Here is a 20,290-nt window from a genome sequence, read left to right on the forward strand (position 1 = left end):
GCAGTCGGGGAGGCGAGGGCAGAGGTGGCCAAACTGCAGCTCAGTGAAGGGCCTTGTCAGGAAAGGCCCCCAGAGGCTGCCTCACCAGCCCAGGGGAAGTTACTTCCGGCCCAGAGGCTCAACGGGGTCCTCGGTGGTGACACTTAACCTCGTCCTCCGACAGACAACCATCAAGACAGAGTCACTCAAACTTCTGCCAAGCTCTGCACCCAAGTGAAGCTGTTACCACAGATGCTGAGGCAGGCAGGGCTCATCTCAAAACTGTACAAGTGGTTTCTTTAGCCAGTTCTCCACATTCTTAATGACAGTCCACACTAAACATGTGTTTTCAGCATCAACCTGTGCTCATAGCTATGTATAAAATCACTTTATCACAAGGAAAACTAGGTGGTGAACCCAGGAGGAGGAAATCCCCGCGACAAGTCGACAGAACACCAACGGGCCGTCGGCCCTTCCCTGCTGAACCCAAGAGTGCTTGGCTTCACTCACTTCCGTCCTAATTTCCAGATTTATGTTGACTTTCCCACATTTTCAGAATGAAAATGTTCAAACATGTAAAAAGTGGAAGAACAGTACAATGAGTGGCCAAGTTTTCTCCCCGTGGAGCTCCAACAACTGCTAACATTTCATTAGATTTGCTTTCTCACTCTCTCTCACGTCCTCTCTCTCTGTAGATCATACAGAGAAACAGATTCGTTTCTCCTCTGGAGCCACTTGAAGGTGACAGGCTCCTGCCACCTCGCCGAGTCCTCAGGCACGCGTTCCCTAAGAATGAGGGCCCCTCTGCAGCCATAGAACCATCATCGGCAGACAAGAGCCATTTCAGAGCATCGCTGTCCAGTTTATATTCAATTAGCACAATTCTCCCGAAAATGTCTTTTCTATCCGGGCCACACACTGTGCCGAGTGACTCTCCTTCCCCGTCTCCGTCAGGGACGGCCTTGCACCCTTTATCTGTGACCACTTTTCGAGAGTCCAGGGCCATCGTCCTGCAGAACGTCCCCCAGATGCATCTGTTTCTCGGGCCATCATTAAATTCCCTCCTATGCACCTCAGTTCCCTGTAAACAGGAAGTTTCAGTCTCGAGGTGTGATCACCTTCCGTCAAATGCTTCTTGGCAGCTTCCCGGTGAGGCTGCTGGTTCACGAGGGGCAGCAGCTCCTACTCGTGCTCACTGACGGCATAGCCGTGACTGGCACCACATGGGACTCGTGTGCACCAGCACCCACACCCCCAAATCAGAAACACCTGGAGGAACTGCGGGCAGCCGAGACACCTGGAGGTGCGAACTGCACAGGCACGGGGCAAGAACAGGGTCAAATCATAACATAACGTCTGATTCCAGACGGTCCCACCTGTGTAAGACGGTGACATCTCCCTACCAAGTATCTGAAGCCAGAAAATATGACAGAAAATTCACGACCTGCCTTCGTCCACCCAGGCTGCTTTAACAACACACCATAGGCTGGGCGGGGGCTGACAAACAGCACAAGTTCATTTCTCACAGCTCCCAGGCTGGGAAGTCCATAGTCAAGGCCTGACAGGTTTGTCTGATGAGGGCTTCCTGGTTCACAGATGGCACCTTCTCACTGGGTCCGCACACAGTGGAAGGAGCGAGGGAGCTCTCTGTAGTCCCTTTTATGAGGGCACAAATCCCATTTATGAGACCCTCATGACCTCCTCACTGCCCAAAGCTCCCCCTCCTAGCACCATCTCCTCAGAGGTGAGGATTCCAACTTGTGAATCTTGGGGAGACACAAACGTTACAAAAGCCCATCATTTAACTTTGTTAAAAGGCATTTTTGCTTGTACAAAGTCTCAAGATAAAATCAAAAGAAAGAGGCCGGGCGCGGTGGCTCACGCTTGTAATCCCAGCACTTTGGGAGGCCGAGGCGGGCGGATCACGAGGTCAGGAGATCGAGACCACGGTGAAACCCTGTCTCTACTAAAAATATTTAAAAAATCAGCCGGGCGTGGTGGCGGGCGCCTGTAGTCCCAGCTACTCGGAGAGGCTGAGGCAGGAGAATGGCGTGAACCCGGGAGGCGGAGCTTGCAGTGAGCCGAGATTGCGCCACTGCACTCCAGCCTGGGCGGCAGAGCAGGACTCCGCCTCAAAAAAAAAAAAAAAAAAAAAAAAAAATCAAAAGAAAGAGGTCTTCAGAGGAGTCAATCCACACAGTTCTCCCAAAAGGGCAAGCAATCGATTGCCACCACTTTTTACCTGAGACCCGCTGAGTGCCCTGGTCTGCATGACTGATTCTAAATCGCCGTCCTCTCCTCTGCCACTCAGAGGTCAGTCAGTCCAGAGCTTAACACCAACGCACAGCTGACTGAGAGACACAAGCTAATCCAGTAAGACAAGCCAAGACTCCTGCCCAAGGCCTAATCCCTCCACCAGGGACACGTGGAAGGGCCAGACGCCTGGCAGCCCTTCCTTCCTCCTCTGAAGCCCCAGACACAGCCCCGGCCAGGTGTGTGCCTCGGCAACGCACAGGTAACGTCAGCTGGGAACCGAGTCTGAGAACACGTTCTCAAGTAAAAATGGAATCAGGACTGCTGTGAAAAGCTCATGCCTAATCACCTCTGGGCTGAATTCTAAATGCAATGTTATTTCAGAGCTAGGTGGAAGTAATTCCTTAAAAATATATATGAACAGTAACTAGCAACCAGGGTGATAAGTACTCGGTATGTGTTTGATGAATAAATGAATTTTTAAAATTTATGGAAAGAACATGCTCTATTTAGGAGAATTCTATTTAATTTGATCTCCTAACTATACAGTGGCTCCTTCGTGCTGACAGCAGAGTTTGCTTCAGTTGATTCAAAAAATGGTCACTCTAACAGGAAACCAAAAGGTTTTACAGAGAGTCAAATTATGGTGCCAATTCAACTGTGCATGGCAATTTCACCTAAATATTTAAATTCTCGAAGCACCGTACTCAGAAAACAAGAAATAACATAAATAACTGCATTGCCTCAAGCACTATCACCTAGAACTTGACAAAGTTTGACTGTGAGTTTCAAGAAAAGGGCTGACGAGGCCAACAAGTTCCTTCCCCTCTCCCCTTACCTCCCATTTTGGTGACAAACTTAATGCAGAGAAATTCCTGTTTCAGGTTTGCAGGCATTGGAGCAATCCTGGCATTTATTCACCCAGGATACTAGAAAGCTGAAGTCTGCAGGGTGCACATATTTAAAAATCACAGGAGCAGCCAGGCGCGGTGGCTCACGCTTGTAATCCCAGCACTTTGGGAGGCCGAGGCGGGCGTATCACGAGGTCAGGAGATCGAGACCATGGTGAAACCCCGTCTCTACTAAAAATACAAAAAAATTAGCCGGGCGTGGTGGCGGGCGCCTGTAGTCCCAGCTACTCGGAGAGGCTGAGGCAGGAGAATGGTGTGAACCCGGGAGGCAGAGCTTGCAGTGAGCCGAGATTGCGCCACTGCACTCCAGCCTGGGCGACAGAGCGAGATTCTGTCTCAAAAAAAAAAAAAAAAAAAAAAAATCACAGGAGCACTGCAGTAGTGGAAAGAGGTGCCTGCGAAGGCATCATCCTTTCCCGGACAGGCTCTGATTCCGCCTCCGGGCCCTTTTGCAAAAAGCCATTGCTACAAACCCACGGCCACCAGGAGGAAACACACAGAAGACCCCACTGCCCTCCTGGCTTCCCAGAAGGCCTCAGAAGGACGAGACATGGAGCCCGCACACATCCTGGACCCTCCTCCCTGCGTTCAGTTTGATACATGTCACCTGCCTGCGTGATGGAGGTCCCACAATGGGCACAAGGGGACCCGTCAGGCCGAGAGGGTGCTGCCCGGCTCACAGTCCACACATGGGGATGCATCAGGTCGGGAGGGTGCTGCCCGGCTCACGGTCCACACATGGGGACGCGTCAGGTCGGAAGGGTGCTGCCCGGCTCTCGGTCCACACATGGGGATGCCGTCAGGGTGCTGCCCGGCTCACGGTCCACACATGGGGATGCATCAGGTCGGGAGGGTGCTGCCCGGCTCTCGGTCCACACATGGGGACGCGTCAGGTCGGGAGGGTGCTGCCCGGCTCACGGTCCACACATGGGGATGCGTCAGGTCGGGAGGGTGCTGCCCGGCTCACGGTCCACACATGGGGATGCGTCAGGTCGGGAGGGTGCTGCCCGGCTCACGGTCCACACATGGGGATGCATCAGGTCGGGAGGGTGCTGCCCGGCTCACGGTCCACACATGGGGATGCCGTCAGGGTGCTGCCCGGCTCTCAGGATCAGCCGCATATGCACATTCTCCACTGAAGCCCCTGCACAAAGCCACGCTGGAAGCACTTTCTGGCAGGTTTAGGAAGCTCGTGTCCAAGGTCATTAAACGCATGGCAAGCTCGCCTTGGAGGCATTTTACTCTGCTAATGACAACGAAGCATTCTCATTGCACTGAATAGTTTAGAGCACGCTTTCTTGTCCACTGCCTCTTTGAAATAGGCATATTGTGCCTGTTTTACAGATTACATCAAGGCCCTAATACATTTAGATCCTTGTCCCAGGTACACAGAAATCAGCGGCATCACTAGACTGTGTTTTGGACCACGAGAGGAAGCCAAATCGCGGCATTATCCATTGATGCTGCTTAAAGTGTATTTCCAGATGTGCCTGCCCCAGCCCAGCCTGTATCCATGGCTTCCGCTGACCACACAGCATCTGCTGGGCACTCTGCGCGCTTTCTCCCATCCCCGCCACGCCTGTGGGCCTGTGCCTGCCCCTCACGCATCCCCACGTGGCTAAATCTCCCACACCCACCACGCCTGTGGGCCTGTGCCTGTCCCTCCATGCATCCGCACCTACCACGCGGCTAATGCACACCTCCCACAGGCGGCAAGTGCCTGAATGTCCCCACGGCTGGTGGGGCTCCCGGTAGGCTCTGCAGGACACACAGACAGGCATGGCCGCCCCGCCCACGGCCACCAGAGGCTTTGCTTTGTCCCCAGAGGTGCCTTTCGATGGGGCGACACGGCAGATGGCCAAGTGTTAGATAATTAAGGCTCAGGAAATCACCGAGATTTTTACCTTTAGACTCACCTCTCCCCTGCACTACATCCCGAAAGGTGGGTAGCCAGAGCCGGGGAAGAGATGCCCAAGGCTCCCTCCCGCCCTGACAGCCTCGGACACTGCTCCCCTCTGTTGGTTTCTCACCGCACCTCAATAAACTTAGCTCACAGCAAGAGGCGGACATGGCCGGAGCAGAAACACACAACAGACCCCGGGTGGACGTGAAGGGGGAAGAGGGTGCGCGCCGGGAAGAGGGTGCGCGCCGGGAAGAGGGTGTGCAGGCCCCGAGAACGTGGTGGCAGCAAGGCCGTTCAAGGCTGGACTCCAACAGCGGCAGCAGCAATGATGTTGGGCAAGCCACTGAGAAAGCCCCACCCAGAGGCGCTGCATGAACCAGCAGCGACCCCAACCCAATGTGCTCATCGGACTGGGCACATGCACACATTGTGGACACGTGTGAATATGTTCCAGTTAACGTGATGCTATGTAATAATCAACAACGTTAACCCCATAGCTTCATTACATGGCATCTAGCACATTGAGACTTTTTATTCTGTCTCTCTTCCTATACAAAGAAGTGGAAAATAGGTCCAAGATCATTCACAACAAATTATTGCTAATTGCAAAAAAAAAAAATCCTACCCTCACCTCGGAAGGTCTCAAGGCAACACCTCGTTCTTTGAGGTCATGATCGGGACGCTCTCCGGACCCCTAGGTGAATCTGCGACTGGGGAATCCCCAAATCAGCAGTTTTTGGGGCCAGCAGGGATGCCAGCCATGCTTCCAGGCAGGTCTTGTGACCTCGGCTGGGTCACCAACCTATTCCTGCACTCAGAGCCCGCCAGGAACGAGGGCACCGGCCCGCACGTCTCTGCTCCCGAGGCTACATCCCCTACATTCCTCTGTACTGCTGGGTCCCATGCCTTAGATCCCAGGCACCTTAAAGTTGACGTTCCCCCACCAGCCCTCATGAAGATGATACTCACACAACGCCCGTCCTCTCCCACCTGGTCAGTACCCAGGGAGAAAGGAACCCGGATCTCAGGTTGATTTTCTGCCAGTCCATCGAAAACACAGCTGGCCAGCAGCACTGGTGCACAGCACTGCCAGGTTACCCGTGAGGAAAGCAAAGTAAAATGAGAGGTACTCAAGTCGGCTGCGGCAAGTGCTTCTACATCCCTGCTCCAACAAGGAAAGACAGGAGGCCAGGCGTGTGGCTCACACCTCTTGTCCTTCCTTGTTGGGGCAGGGGTACAAAAGCATTTTGGGAGGCTGAGGTAGGAGAAATGCTTGAATTCGAGACCAGCCTGGGCAACATAGCAAGACCCCGTCTCTACAAAAAAAAATACAAAAATTAGCCAGGTGTGGTAGTGCGCCTGTAGTCCCAGCTACTCAGGGGGCTGAGGTGGGAGGATCACCTGAGCCCAGGAGGCGGTGGTTGCAGGGAGCCAAGATTGCACCACTGCACTCTAGCCTGGGCAACAAGGCGAGACCCTGTATCAAAAAAAAAAAAGAAGAGAGAGAGAAAGACAGAAAGAGAGAGAGAAAGACAGAAAGAAAGAAAGAAAGAAAGAAAGAAAGAAAGAAAGAAAGAAAGAAAGAAAGAAAGAGAGAGAGAAAGAGAGATCACTAGTAATTCCAAATAGTGCCTACTAATTTGAAATCTTTTCCAGATATGATGAAGGAAATCATTTTTCTTCCTACATCCATCTAAGGAAACATTTCTATTTTTCTGCTACACGATTTGGTAACCTGCCATTTCAGATCCTGGCCTCTTTAAGCAGGACTCGCTGGTGTGCAAGCAGCGCTCTGAAACCTCAGTGTCCTCAGACCCACCTGGAGGGCAGGTGAAGGATGCTGGGCCTCCGCCTCCGAACGTCACACTGGGGTGGGGCAGGTCTGGGGTGGGGCAGGGTTTGCACTTCTAATGCATTCCAGTCTAGGGCCACACCACCCTAAACACGCCCATCTCATCTAATGCATACCGGAGGGAGGAGCCACATGGGGCAGGTCACAGAGCAAGTGTCCAGGCACCAGGCCACTAGGTGTCTATTTAAATGCAAACCAATCAAGCAGCTTAAGTCAAACAGGTTCGCCCTCCTAATACGTTGGCCAACACGACTAGTGATAAATATCACTGCTGTTTGACCTTCTGCTCACTGATGACCAGAGCGACGGCCTGAAACATCAAAGCTGAAGGGTGTGTGCCACAGTCAGGGCTCCACACACCCCCATCCCAGGCCATCACATACGGGTCCCCTCACCAGCACTGGGGTCTAATAGACCAGCTCCACGCTCACACTTACTGGGACACAACCACCCTTTCAGCCCTTCATGCGTCTGTACCCTACAGCAGTGTTCAAGGGAGGCTAATTTAAGAAAGGAATGTAATATGGACATCTGTGAACTCTTCCTCATATCCACTGAGTGGTCCTCCAGAAAGACAAAGATTAAAAAGAAAAAGAAGATTTAAGAATCAAACACAGGGCCGGGCACGGTGGCCCATGCCTGTAATCTCAGCACTTTGGGAGGCCAAGGCGGGCAGATCACTTGAGGCCAACAGTTTAAGACCAGCCAGACCAACACAGTAAAATCCCGTCTCTACTAAAAATACAAAAATCAGCCAGGCATGGTGGCACATGCCTGTAATCCCAGCTACTTGGGGGGCTGAGGCAGGACAGTTGCTTGAACCGGGAGGTAGAGGTTGCAGTGAGTGGAGGTTGCAGTGAGCCAAGATCGCACCACTGCACTCCAGCCTGGGCGACAGAGTGAGACTCCGTCTCAAAAAAAAAAACAAAAACAGGTCAGGCACGGTGGCTGATGCCTGTAATCCCAGCACTTTGGGAGGCCGAGGTGGGTGGATCACGATGTCACAAGATCAAGACCATCCTGGCTAACATAGTGAAACCTCGTCTCTAATAAAAATACAAAAAAAATTAGCCAGGCATGGTGGCAGGCACCTGTAGTCCCAGCTACTGGGGAGGCTGAGGCAGGAGAATGGCATGAACCTGGGAGGCAGAGCTTGCAGCGAGCCGAGATCGCACCACTGCACTCCAGCCTGGGTGACAGAGTGAGACTCCATCTCAAAAAAAAACAAAAACAAAAAAAAACACAGAAGCCCGTGGAACAAGCCCTTGCCCCGCTCCATGTCAGCTGTGCTGTGCCACCCAGGAGCATGCCAAGCTCCAAGAGTCGTCCACCTGCCTTGCATAAACAACGTCACTACTCGCATCACAGAGGCTGAGATTCCCTAACCCTCATTATGTCCATGTCACTCACAAGCAGGCACTGGGCCCCCCGCAATGCACAGGGAATCCCTCTGGCCATCCGATGACCATCCATTGATAAATAAAAAGCATTAATTCCAGCTGGGTTGCACAGCTGCACACATCAATACTTGTTACTGTTTACAAATGTTCCACTTGAGGGTGGAGTGAAGTTACAGAATTGGGAAGAACTTCACAGATGTACGAGGGGTGCATTTAAGGAAAAAGTGTATGGAAGAGGTGAGAAAATGGAATATCCTAACCTCTGTCTTTTCATCACCCTCTAAATCGTACAATTCCAGTTCTGTTCATTTTGCAGTGAAAAATAACAAATGATTCACACTCAGACACAAGGTGGCTTAGGAAGCTGTGGCTGTTTTAAAAAGATGAAACAATTTAGAAGATCAGGATTCCGTGAGCGTATTCCTTACTTAAAAAGAGAAGAGACTGGGAGTTACACATCAGCTTACCAAGGCTGTCCTGAAGTCCAGGAGCCCCTCAGGAGAAGAGAGAATGTGCACCTTCTGCAGACCAAGGCAGGTGGCCGGGCCCAAGAGTGGGGATGGGGAGGCTGCAGGAGGCTTGCAGAGGGAGCTGTCCCGCCAGCCTCTGGCAGAAACTCCTGACTAATTAAACCCTGACAGCAGCTCTGTTTAGTGAATTGTCTCCTGGTCACTAAGAAGAGTGAAGCTGTTGAAAGCCTACAGCCAACCCTCTGGATAATAGTTGAGATGTATTTTAGAGAAGGAAATGATCCCGTCACAATCCCAGACTTGCCCACAGCTGCAGGCGCATACTGGGAGTGCAGCTTCTTGCTCTGTCAGCGACACGGCCCGCCGTAGAGCCACATGGGTTCTGCCCGATGCCCCCACTTCAGGGAGTCTGGGCAGGTGCAGCTGAAACAATGTCCAGGGGGCAACCCCCACCCCCACTTCTCAAAAGTACACACAGAGGCAGACAGAATGAAAGACAGCCCCCAAACCTCAGATGTAGGGTTCAGCAACATGGCCCACCATAGAGCCACATGGGCTCTGCCCGATGCCCCCACTTCAGGGAGTCTGGGCAGGTCCAGCTGAAACAGCACCTGGGGGGCAACCCCGCCCCTACTTCTCAAAAGTACATGCAGAGGCAGACAGAATGAAACACAGCCCCCAAGCCTCAGATATACAGTTTGGCACCGTCATCTGTGAAACAAGAACAAAAGTCGCATGGGAAAGTGAGCATAACAATGAAAAAATAACAGAATTACGGTGAAGATCGATGAGATGGGGAGGACTGTGAGGAAGCTGAGAAGGGGACTGAGGACCTGAAGAGGCACCTGAAGGCTGGACGTTCCCAACAAGACAAGAAAGATGCCTCCGGATGAGGTGGGACATCATCTTCATTATGGAAATAAAGAGGAAAAGCCTGAAAACATCAGTTTCCTACCATGAAGCAAAAATCAAACTGGCCTCAGACTTCTCCTCTACAACAATGGATTCCAAAAGATGAGGACGTGGCATCTGTGGGGTCTTGAGGGAGAGCTGGCACGAACATCCTGGAGCTGCCATCTCCAGAAGCAGCCGAAACAGCCTCAGATCCAGCAAAGTCTTGTCTTGAAAAATCAGAGTACACCCCCTTATCAAAGTGGCACATAGCTGCAGGGGGTGTGATGTAAGGGGATTTAGAAATCCTTCTCCATGCAGACCCTAAACTTGGGAAGCCACTGGTCACACCCTGGGAGGACCTCAGCCAGCAGGAAGCCCTGTGCCTCCTCTCTGCTCCATCTCTAACGCCAAGAAACATTTTACTCATAAAATTATGTTATTTCCAATTTGTTAAGTTGTATATATTAAGTCCATAAAGAGACCAAGAAAATGTATAAAAACATTGATGACTTGATGGTGGTATTATAACTAATTTTTAAACAAAACATGTTGTCTAAATTTTCCAGGATGAAAAAATACTCTTTTTAATAAGAAAGGTGCTTTTAAAGTCACCATAAACAATTATATACCCATCCTATGAACGTGTTCTTAAAATAAAAAGTGAACAGCAAAAACAGAAGGAGTGCATGAATATGTTGATAATGTTTACTCTGAATGGGGGGGGCTATTTTGCTTTCCATTTCCCTAGGTTTGACGTGTCACTTCTGTAATGTAATAATAGAGCAAACACAATAGTTCAGGAAACACTGCTGCCCACTGGGACATAAACCCCATCTCCTCCAAAATGCTGCGTCCCCCGACCTCTGATTTTATCTTTTAAATCAGCTAGGTTTTCTCCCCTAAAAAGAAGCATATTGTATCATTACTCTTTTAATTTAGGTGACTTAACAGGCACACAGACTTAAACACTTTCTGGAAAGGTGATGTGTAGAGTTTAACTAAGATTTGTTTTGTTCTGAGAAGAGCAGGGGCACGTTCCCAGGTGAGGAGCCTCCAGGAAACACTGGCTGTGTCAGCTGGGCCCTCACCTGGAGAAATGAGCGCTCGACGCCTCCACCCTCCACCCGGCCCCAGCAGGAATGTGGTGCAGAGCTGAAGACAGGCCCGTCTATAAAAACCCCAAGGGCTGTTTCCAGGAGCTACTCTCTGCCCCGTGCCCCCCGCACCCTGTCCCCCTGTGCAGGTACTGGAGCTGTTGTCCAGCCTCCCCCAGGCTCTCCACACCCACGCTCCATGCCTCCTTCCACCCCACACCTACCTGCACCACCCAACTCCCCACTGTCTCTTACTGACCACCCGCCTCGACGCCCCCATAGCCTGGAAACTGCAAAGCTGCCTGCCAGCAAGAGGGGACGGGCGGCAACCGCACCAGCCAGGTAGCACCTGCTCCCACCGGCCTGCAGGGTCACAGGGCCTGCCTCATGGAGCCGTCTTTAAGCACAAGTACAGCGAGAAATCAATGCAGCTTTAGTTTTACTTTGCTGTTAAATTAACTTTATAACACTTGGCTATAACATACATTAATTTTTATAGCAATTACTAAAATAACAACTCATAATGCATTCATTTACCATATTAAGCCAAGCAACTGAAAAACCAAACACTCAAGCAGAATTTTATAGGACTGTAGTAGTTTTTGTTAGGCTGTCAAATTATTTTAAGCTCAAAATTAAAGTAATTAAATCTGTGACTCTCAACTGGGGGAGGTGGGCACACACAGAGGGGGGAAGTTAAAATCCTTTTTTTTCTTCCAAACCTCACACAGACCCACTCGGTTGGTAATTTCCATTGCTAGAATTATGTCCTGTTCCTTAGGTTAAAAACAACTGCCTTCATACCTATTAAAAACAACGTTTCTTCCTTTCCTGAGTGAATGTGAAATGAGCCATGGTGGCAAGGTGGGCGAGAACGGAGGGAAACTGAGTCCACGTCCACATTTGATGGTGGGCGAGAACAGAGGGGAACTGAGTCCACGTCCACATTTGACAGCGGGAGAGAACAGAGGGAAACTGGGTCCACGTCCACATTTGACGGTGGGCGAGAACAGAGGGAAGCTGGGTCCACGTCCACATTTGACGGCGGGCGAGAACAGAGGGAAGCTGGGTCCACGTCCACATTTGACGGCGGGAGAGAACAGAGGGAAACTGGGTCCACGTCCACATTTGACGGCGGGAGAGAACAGAGGGAAACTGGGTCCACGTCCACATTTGACGGCGGGAGAGAACAGAGGGAAACTGGGTCCACGTCCACATTTGACGGCGGGCGAGACCGGAGGGAAACTGGGTCCACGTCCACATTTGACGGCGGGAGAGAACGGAGGGAAACTGGGTCCACGTCCACATTTGACGGCGGGAGAGAACGGAGGGAAGCTGGGTCCACGTCCACATTTGACGGCGGGAGAGAACGGAGGGAAGCTGGGTCCACGTCCACATTTGACGGCGGGAGAGAACAGAGGGAAACTGAGTCCACGTCCACATTTGATGGCGGGAGAGAACGGAGGGAAACTGAGTCCACGTCCACATTTGATGGTGGGTGAGAACAGAGGGAAACTGAGTCCATGTCCACATTTCATGGCGGGAGAGAACAGAGGGAAACTGAGTCCACGTCCACATTTGACAGTGGGTGAGAACAGAGGGAAACTGAGTCCACGTCCACATTTGACGGCGGGAGAGAACAGAGGGAAACTGGGTCCACGTCCACATTTGACGGCGGGCGAGACCGGAGGGAAACTGGGTCCACGTCCACATTTGACGGCGGGAGAGAACGGAGGGAAACTGGGTCCACGTCCACATTTGACAGCGGGCGAGAACGGAGGGGAACTGAGTCCACGTCCACATTTGACGGCGGGAGAGAACAGAGGGAAACTGGGTCCACGTCCACATTTGACGGCGGGCGAGAACAGAGGGAAGCTGGGTCCACGTCCACATTTGACGGCGGGCGAGAACAGAGGGAAGCTGGGTCCACGTCCACATTTGACGGCGGGAGAGAACGGAGGGAAGCTGGGTCCACGTCCACATTTGACGGCGGGAGAGAACAGAGGGAAGCTGGGTCCACGTCCACATTTGACGGCGGGAGAGAACGGAGGGAAGCTGGGTCCACGTCCACATTTGACGGCGGGAGAGAACAGAGGGAAACTGAGTCCACATCCACATTTGATGGCGGGAGAGAACGGAGGGAAACTGAGTCCACGTCCACATTTGATGGTGGGCGAGAACAGAGGGAAACTGAGTCCATGTCCACATTTCATGGCGGGAGAGAACAGAGGGAAACTGAGTCCACGTCCACATTTGACAGCGGGCGAGAACAGAGGGAAACTGAGTCCACGTCCACATTTGACGGCGGGAGAGAACAGAGGGAAACTGAGTCCACGTCCACATTTGACAGTGGGCGAGAACAGAGGGAAACTGAGTCCACGTCCACATTTGACGGTGGGCGAGAACAGAGGGAAGCTGAGTCCACGTCCACATTTGACGGTGGGCGAGAACAGAGGGAAACTGAGTCCACGTCCACATTTGATGGTGGGCGAGAATAGAGGGAAACTGAGTCCACGTCCACATTTGATGGTGGCTTTTAATGCAATGCAGGGTGTGTCCCCTTGACCTTCACGAATTTTCGGGTAGTAAGAAAGCAATTTTTCTTATTGGAAAGGAGAAAACGAAGTGACTGTAAAATAATATAATTTCCTTACAGCAAAACAACTGAGAACCAACTTTTCCTTTTTTCACATTACCCAATAATTCTAAGACTCAGGGTTTTGTCACGTTACAGCAAATGCCATTCATTAGGGGGAAGTCGGAAGTCAGAACAGTGTGTGCTATTCAAATTCTCAATGAATAATTAACTCAAATGTGTTCAGAGTGCTATAAAATGAAATTAATTTATTTTTAGTTTAACCCAAAATCCCCAATCACTTGCCAAATGATCCTCTATGTATCCTACATAAAGGACAGGCTCTTTCTGGCAGAAAACCATTGAAGTTTTTCTTTGCAGTAAGAGAAGCATGCCTTCTTATTATCAAACAGGTGCATGGTCCCCTTGCGGGAGGGGGCCCGTCACCCGCGTCCCCGGGCGTCACGGCGTTGCCGCACACCATTAACACATCAAAATGGAAAAGGAAATGTAAGCAGTGTTTGCCGTCCAAAGTTCACATCAACAATTCCTTATTAGGAAGGCACTTCTGAGCCTTTCCTCCGGCATCTGGGAGCTGCCAGCAACCCAGTTCCAGGAGAGAAAATAGCTTGACACCTCCTGCAGCCCATGGAGTCCTCTTGTTGGGACAAGGACCCCCCAGGAGAGAGGAGCCCCCAGCAGAGTCAACACTGGAGGTCCTGGGGAGTGGGTGGTGCTTGGGAGGCCACACGGGGTGGGCTGTTCCCTGTTCCCTTCCCCTCAGGAGACAGATGGCCCGAGGTGACACAGCACCGGATGCGATTTCAGGGCCAGAGACCATGGTGCCCAGGGCTGTGGACCACGCCAGCCGATAGCCACTGCAAGCCCCAGACCAGGGCTGTGGATCACGCCAGCCCACGGCAGCCGCATGCCCCAGACCAACACGAGAAGAACGCAGGCTGACAACATCTTCGTCTATGGTAGGTGCCATGGTTATTGTTCCTAACAGAGTCCACAGCCACTTCTACTGGGTGCCCTCCACTCTTCCCCGGCCCCAGCTGGCCCCCCCTTGACAGCCATGTCCCTGAGAATGGGATGTAGAGCCAGGAGGGGCATGGGTCCATTCAGTTTGCAGAGGCTGCCAGGCAGCACCTTCCACCTGCCGAGGGCTGGAGGCGGGGAAGCCATTCCACAGCACATGAGCAGGCAAGGGGCCTCCCAGCCTTAGAGCCCAGATGGTTTCTGGCCAGGGTGCTCTGGGCTGACCCTCCTCATGCTCACTTCCCTGTATAATACAGTTTAAGTTGTTTTCTATAATTTGCAACCAGCATCCTGGCTGATCCACCACAGAACTCAGATGTCCTCAGTTCTGCCTCGGCCCCCACTTGTGAGAGACCCGTGGCATAACACAAACTCCCCCCGGGATTCCTGGGCCTCACGGGGGAAGCCACGGGTGTGTCCATGCAGGACCTGGAGACTGCACAGCTCTGGCTGTTTCTCTGCCAGAGCCTGGCACTGCCCTCTCTCCATCTCTCCCGGTGCCAGGGCTCAGGCCCCGGCCCCCGTTTCTGCAGAAGCCCCTTTCCATCCTAGCCCCTGCCACCCCTCCTGCTCTTGTCTCTCCCACACTTCCCAAACTCTCTCCTGGCCAGCTCTCACCACACTCAGTCAATGTCCACTGGGGGCCTCGGGGGCACCTCCACCTGCCCAGGTCTGGGACCACCATCCTCCACGCATATCTACAGACCCTGTCCTCACCTGCATCACACCAATGACGGCATCACGGTGTGAGTTCCGGTCACCAGTTGGCCTCCCCCACCAACGTGGACTCCTTACGAGCAGGGCCACCAACGTGGATGCGATCCCATCAGGAACCACCTACTTTTGTGTCCCCAGCACCATGCTCAGGTCCCAGGGAGGCCCCAGCAAACTGTGGAACAACCAAACTAGTGACTGAATGAACAAGTATGTTAAGTTTTTAAGTAGAAAATAGCAGAAGACTTAGTAGAATGCATGAGTAACAATTATGATTGTATGAAAATCAGTATCCATGTAGAAGGTATTATGCAAAAAAAAGCTTAACTTTGTTTCAGTACCTTTCCAATTAAATGTTGTTAAGCAGTATTTCCCCCAAAAGGTACGTCTTTTATAAAACAAGAACACAAGGCTCTGAGGCCAACTTTGAACATGTATTCGAGTGAATTCACATTCCCCAAATTTTCCATATCCCAAAATCTGGACTTTTGCTAAACGGTGTCCTTAGGACAGGAGTCTCTCCAAGGAAGCCGCCTGAGCTGAGAGGGGGCCTGGCGTCGCCCGCCCAGGTCATCAGTCATCAGCAGCAGCAGCTGCGGCATGAGAGAGACGGTGTGGGGCGAAACCAATGGGGAAACCACAAAAGAAACCACCTGCTACTGGAAACGGCCTCGCTGTACTCAGGGAGTTGGTTCCAGGACCCCATGGACACCAAATCCAGGCACATTCAAGCCCCACAGGTAGACCTGCCGAACCTGTGTGTACAAAGAGTCGGCCCTCCGACACGCGCTTCACATGGCAGGAACACTGTATTTTCTCCCTGAGTTTGGTTGGAAAAATCCACATATAAGTTGATCCGCAAAGCTCAAGCTTGTGTTGGACAAGAGTCAACTGTATGCAATTGACACTGATTCCTACCAACAATATCAAAATCCCAGCATGAGCAGCACGATAAACAGAATGAGCAAAATTCAAAAACTAAAGCGGCATTTTTCCTGCGACTTGGCGCACTGCGTATCCCCCGCGGGAAAGACCACGCTGGCTGCTGACCAAACTCCACCGGCATCTTCCTCCGTCCTGAGGGCATCTTCCTCCATCGACAGCAGCCTGGGCTCACCTCCCAGCCCAAGCCTGAGAACTGAGTTCCAGTCCCAGGGTCAGGGAGGGGGAGCTCACTGTGCACCCTCCCAGCTCTCCTCCGCCCCTTCCCTCAGGCTGGCCCAAGAGCAGCCTGGACAGTCACCTGCTGGGGACACTGGGCTGCCCCTCCTCCGCCCACAGCCCCAGGCCACCTGTCTCATCCGTGACCGAGAAACGGAGCTGCAGTGGGAGGCGGGACACGCTGGGATCTACCCATGAGCAGGCCGAGCTGCGCCAATCACTCAAGCTTCACTTTGGTCACTTGCTCTACCCGATAAAACAGAATGAAATAACACCACGTCCTCCTTTCCACACACTCCCAAACCTCCCATCCCACTTCCCGGCGCTGCCCCCATAAGAACACTTTGTGCCTCTTTCTAGGTATTTTCTATCCTTCTCAAGCACAGAACCACATTCAGAGTGATTTTTTTTTTTTTAAACAGAAATGGCACCAGGGCAGATGATGACTTTTTGTACCATTTCTTGACTTTCTTGGGCATTTTCCACACCAGGACAGATGGACCCTGCTCTCCCTCCCCGCCTGCAGCTGCCTCGCAGCAGCCACACACCGAGCTGTAAACCCTCACAAGACTGTGGGCATCTCGAGGTGACCCACGTCCCCAAAGACCAAGGGGTCACAGCTTCACATTGTCCAACAACACTTCAGACGCGGCCTCGAGCCTGGGAGCCCTACTGGCCAGCCCAGACCAGCCCCAGAACAGAGGTGTGAGGGGTGACGTCTGTACTTCCTTTAAAAAAAGGCAGATATTCAGTGCCACATTTAAAATGGTCATGGTGGCCAGGCACAGTGGCTCATGCCTGTAATGCTAGCACTTTGGGAGGCCAAGGTGGGCAGATCACTCGAGGTCAGGAATTCGAGACCAGCCTGGCCAACATGGCGAGACCCTGTCTCTACTAAAAATACAAAATTAGCTGGGCATGGTGGCGGGTGCTGTAATCCCAGCTACTCAGGAGGCTGAGACACAAGAATTGCTTGAAACCTGGAAGTGGAGGTTGCAGTGAGCTGAGATCACACCACTGCACTCCAGCCTGGGTGACAGAGCGAGACTCTGTTTCAAAAATAAAAATAAAAAATAATAACAAAAAACAACACAGGCATTCCTAGTCCCTTGGAGCCACGGCAACAAAGCTGGCAATATATTTTGGTTGTTTATAATCAATGTTTTACATGAGCTATGCTGCAAGTCTCAACCTTAATCCTGCTACAGTAATCATCCATTACAAATTAAAACAAGAGCCATAATTCTGTCTCCTACTAAAATATTCTAATTGAGACATGCTAACAGAATACATTTCTTTGGGTGAGAAAGTCTCCGCCAGGGTGGGGAACAGACGGCCCACCGATTGTGCTGTGGCCCTAACCTCCGAGGACTCAGGAATCACCCACAGCAAGGCTGGTGACTCAAAAAGAACACTAAATTGCTCTTTGACATTAATTCTTAAACCTTGAGAAACCAAAGTTCTCTTTGTAACAGACTTGAGAAAGACGCTCAGAAGAGATGCACCAACTCTTACCTGGGAGAGACACCCTTGCTAATCATATCTGGATTAATGGATGCACTAAAAGCATCTCTTCCAACAGGGACACAGACTGCAAACAGGAACACCACGCATACCTTCCCCAAATTACCCAGTCCTGACCCATCAACCCCTCGGGAGGTCCCCAGCCAAGTCCAATAAGGAAATGACCCCACAGCAGATGCACGCGCCTGCAGTGAGGGCAGTGGCGTCAGGGAATTCCGCTCCATAAACCTTGGCAGCTTGCAGGGAGGTGCATCCTTATCAGAGGCTGCCGGAGATTTGCTGGTGGTGCTTTCATTCTTCACAGCTGCTATCTGATCTCATGCTAATCAGTGTTTTTCTGACAACAAAGTCAAGGTTTCTCTGAAGAGACTGCCAGATGAAAGAAAGGGAGAAAAGACAGAAGCCCGTTTCTGTACCCAGCTGGACAGGTGAAGTCATTTAGGTGCAGGATGATCTGGCCATTCCAAATATGCGTGGCCTTCCAATTTTGTTAAAATGAAACCCAGCCTTTGAAAAGGCCTGGACTTCCCACAATGCACAGTATTTATAGTGTGGAGGGCACTGTAGAGAAGTCATCAGTATATTCACAACAGCAAGATCCACGGAGGCTCTGCCATGTGCCAGGCCTGGGACAACTGTTTACAGAAAACATCTCATTTCATCCTACACAGAATACACAGACTGCTTCACAGAACACTACCAAAGGGGACCATCACATGATCCCCAAGAAGTAATGAGCGCCTTAAAAGTAAGAAAGCCAACTTCCTCCCCTCTTATCTCCCTGTCCTCATTTTCACAGAACCAAAGAAATATGAAGGGCCAGTGACACCCCAGTGAAGAACGCTCTCCTGGTGGTTATACTCTGTAGTACGGAGCATGACACTGCTCTGTGCTGCACGAGGCTACCATTCTATACTACACTAGTATGATCGGTTTGTTCTATTCTATACTATTCCATTCTCTACGATACAATATCATACTGTTTCATTCTACACTATATAATACTGTACTATCTGTTCTATTCTATACTGTTTTCTTCTCTACTGAAAGGAGTAGCCGGCTTGCTTTAGGCAGACAGTAAGGGAAGGGTCCCAGAGAGCCTCCAGCCCATGTTTTGTGCAGATAGGGGAACTTGCATAGGGGGCTTGCCTAAACATGCTCACAGCAGACTAAGGGCCCCCATGCGTGTGGGAGAATGGGGTGGAGCCACCAGAAATTCGCTCCTTACACAAACAGGAAGCCTAGCCCCATCAGCTTCTATATAAAAGCCCTTGTAGTCAACTGGGAAGAGGGCAACCAGCAACCTGCTCTCAGGACCCCTCTTTTCACTGAGAGCTTTCCTTTTCACTTAATAAATTCTACTTGCACTCACTCTTCAAAGTCCGCGTGCCTATTTCTTTCTGGTTGTGAGACAGGAACCCGGACCCAGCTGAGCTAAAGAGCAAAAATCCTGCATCAGTGCTACAGAACACCATCCTCTCTGTTCCGTGCTATGCGACTCTACTATTCCACACTATGCTATGTAATAGTCACCGTCCTCTCTGTTCTGTGCTATGCGACTCTACTATTCCACACTACGCTATGTAATAGTCACCGTCCTCTCTGTTCTGTGCTATGCGACTCTACTATTCCACACTACACTATGTAATATCCACGGTCCTCTCTGTTCTGTGCTATGCGACTCTACTATTCCACACTACGCTATGTAATAGTCACCGTCCTCTCTGTTCTGTGCTATGCGAATCTACTATTCCACACTACGCTACGTAATATTAATGCCATGCTGTGTGTTCTAATCTAGACTACATTATTCTATGCCATACTACGTCTTTAGTTCAACTGTATACTCTACAATACTATCCCACTTGTTCTATTCTAGACCATGTAATACTATTTGTCCTGTTGTATACTATATGTTACACTGTTTTTTCTATTCTATGCTACCCTATATAGCACTATATTATTTGTCCTATTGTATACTATACTATATAATGTTACACTGTTTCTTCTATTCTATGCTACCCTATATAACATTATACTATTTGTCCTATTGTATACTATACTATATAATGTTACACTGTTTCTTCTACTCTGTGCTACCCTATATAACACTATACTATTTGTTCTATTCTGCACTGCTCTGTATAATTCTATCTTGTTTGTTCCATTCTATACAATATCATATATCGCTTTACCATGCCCCACTATACAAGAGTAGAGCCAGTTATACTTTCATAATCTCTTTTCCAAGCTCTTACCCAGTGCAGTATTCAAATGTGATGTTTTACTATGCCCCACATAAATGCACATTTCATGATAATTGATGCCATTTCCTATGGTTATAGAATTCTGTCTCTATGATTCTATTGATACGGCTTCTTTGGGCTTTTCTGTAAGTCCTTTGCAGTGTCTGATTTCCTAGTGAAAAGATGAGTGAGGTCCCGATAAGATCCTACGAAACCAGCATCCACACAGGCTCACCTGTGTGCACACTGCTGGACTCCGTGTTGAAGGAGTGA

General features: G+C 50.8%; 1 protein-coding gene and 1 long non-coding RNA gene across 5 annotated transcripts in view; one reads left to right on the forward strand and one right to left on the reverse strand.

Annotated features, from left to right (window-relative positions):
- The window catches only part of DIP2C (disco interacting protein 2 homolog C), a 404,917-nt gene that overhangs the window by 352,284 nt on the left and 32,343 nt on the right, over positions 1–20,290 (reverse strand). The gene's annotated exons all lie outside the window — the stretch shown is intronic.
- Positions 13,904–19,083, forward strand: DIP2C-AS1 (DIP2C antisense RNA 1). Its single transcript, XR_010113787.1, has 3 exons — positions 13,904–14,047; positions 14,160–14,311; positions 14,984–19,083. It is a non-coding gene; the product is annotated as a DIP2C antisense RNA 1 (long non-coding RNA).

This window comes from Symphalangus syndactylus, chromosome 10, assembly GCF_028878055.3.
Source record: "Symphalangus syndactylus isolate Jambi chromosome 10, NHGRI_mSymSyn1-v2.1_pri, whole genome shotgun sequence".
NCBI classification, from domain to species: domain Eukaryota; kingdom Metazoa; phylum Chordata; class Mammalia; order Primates; family Hylobatidae; genus Symphalangus; species Symphalangus syndactylus.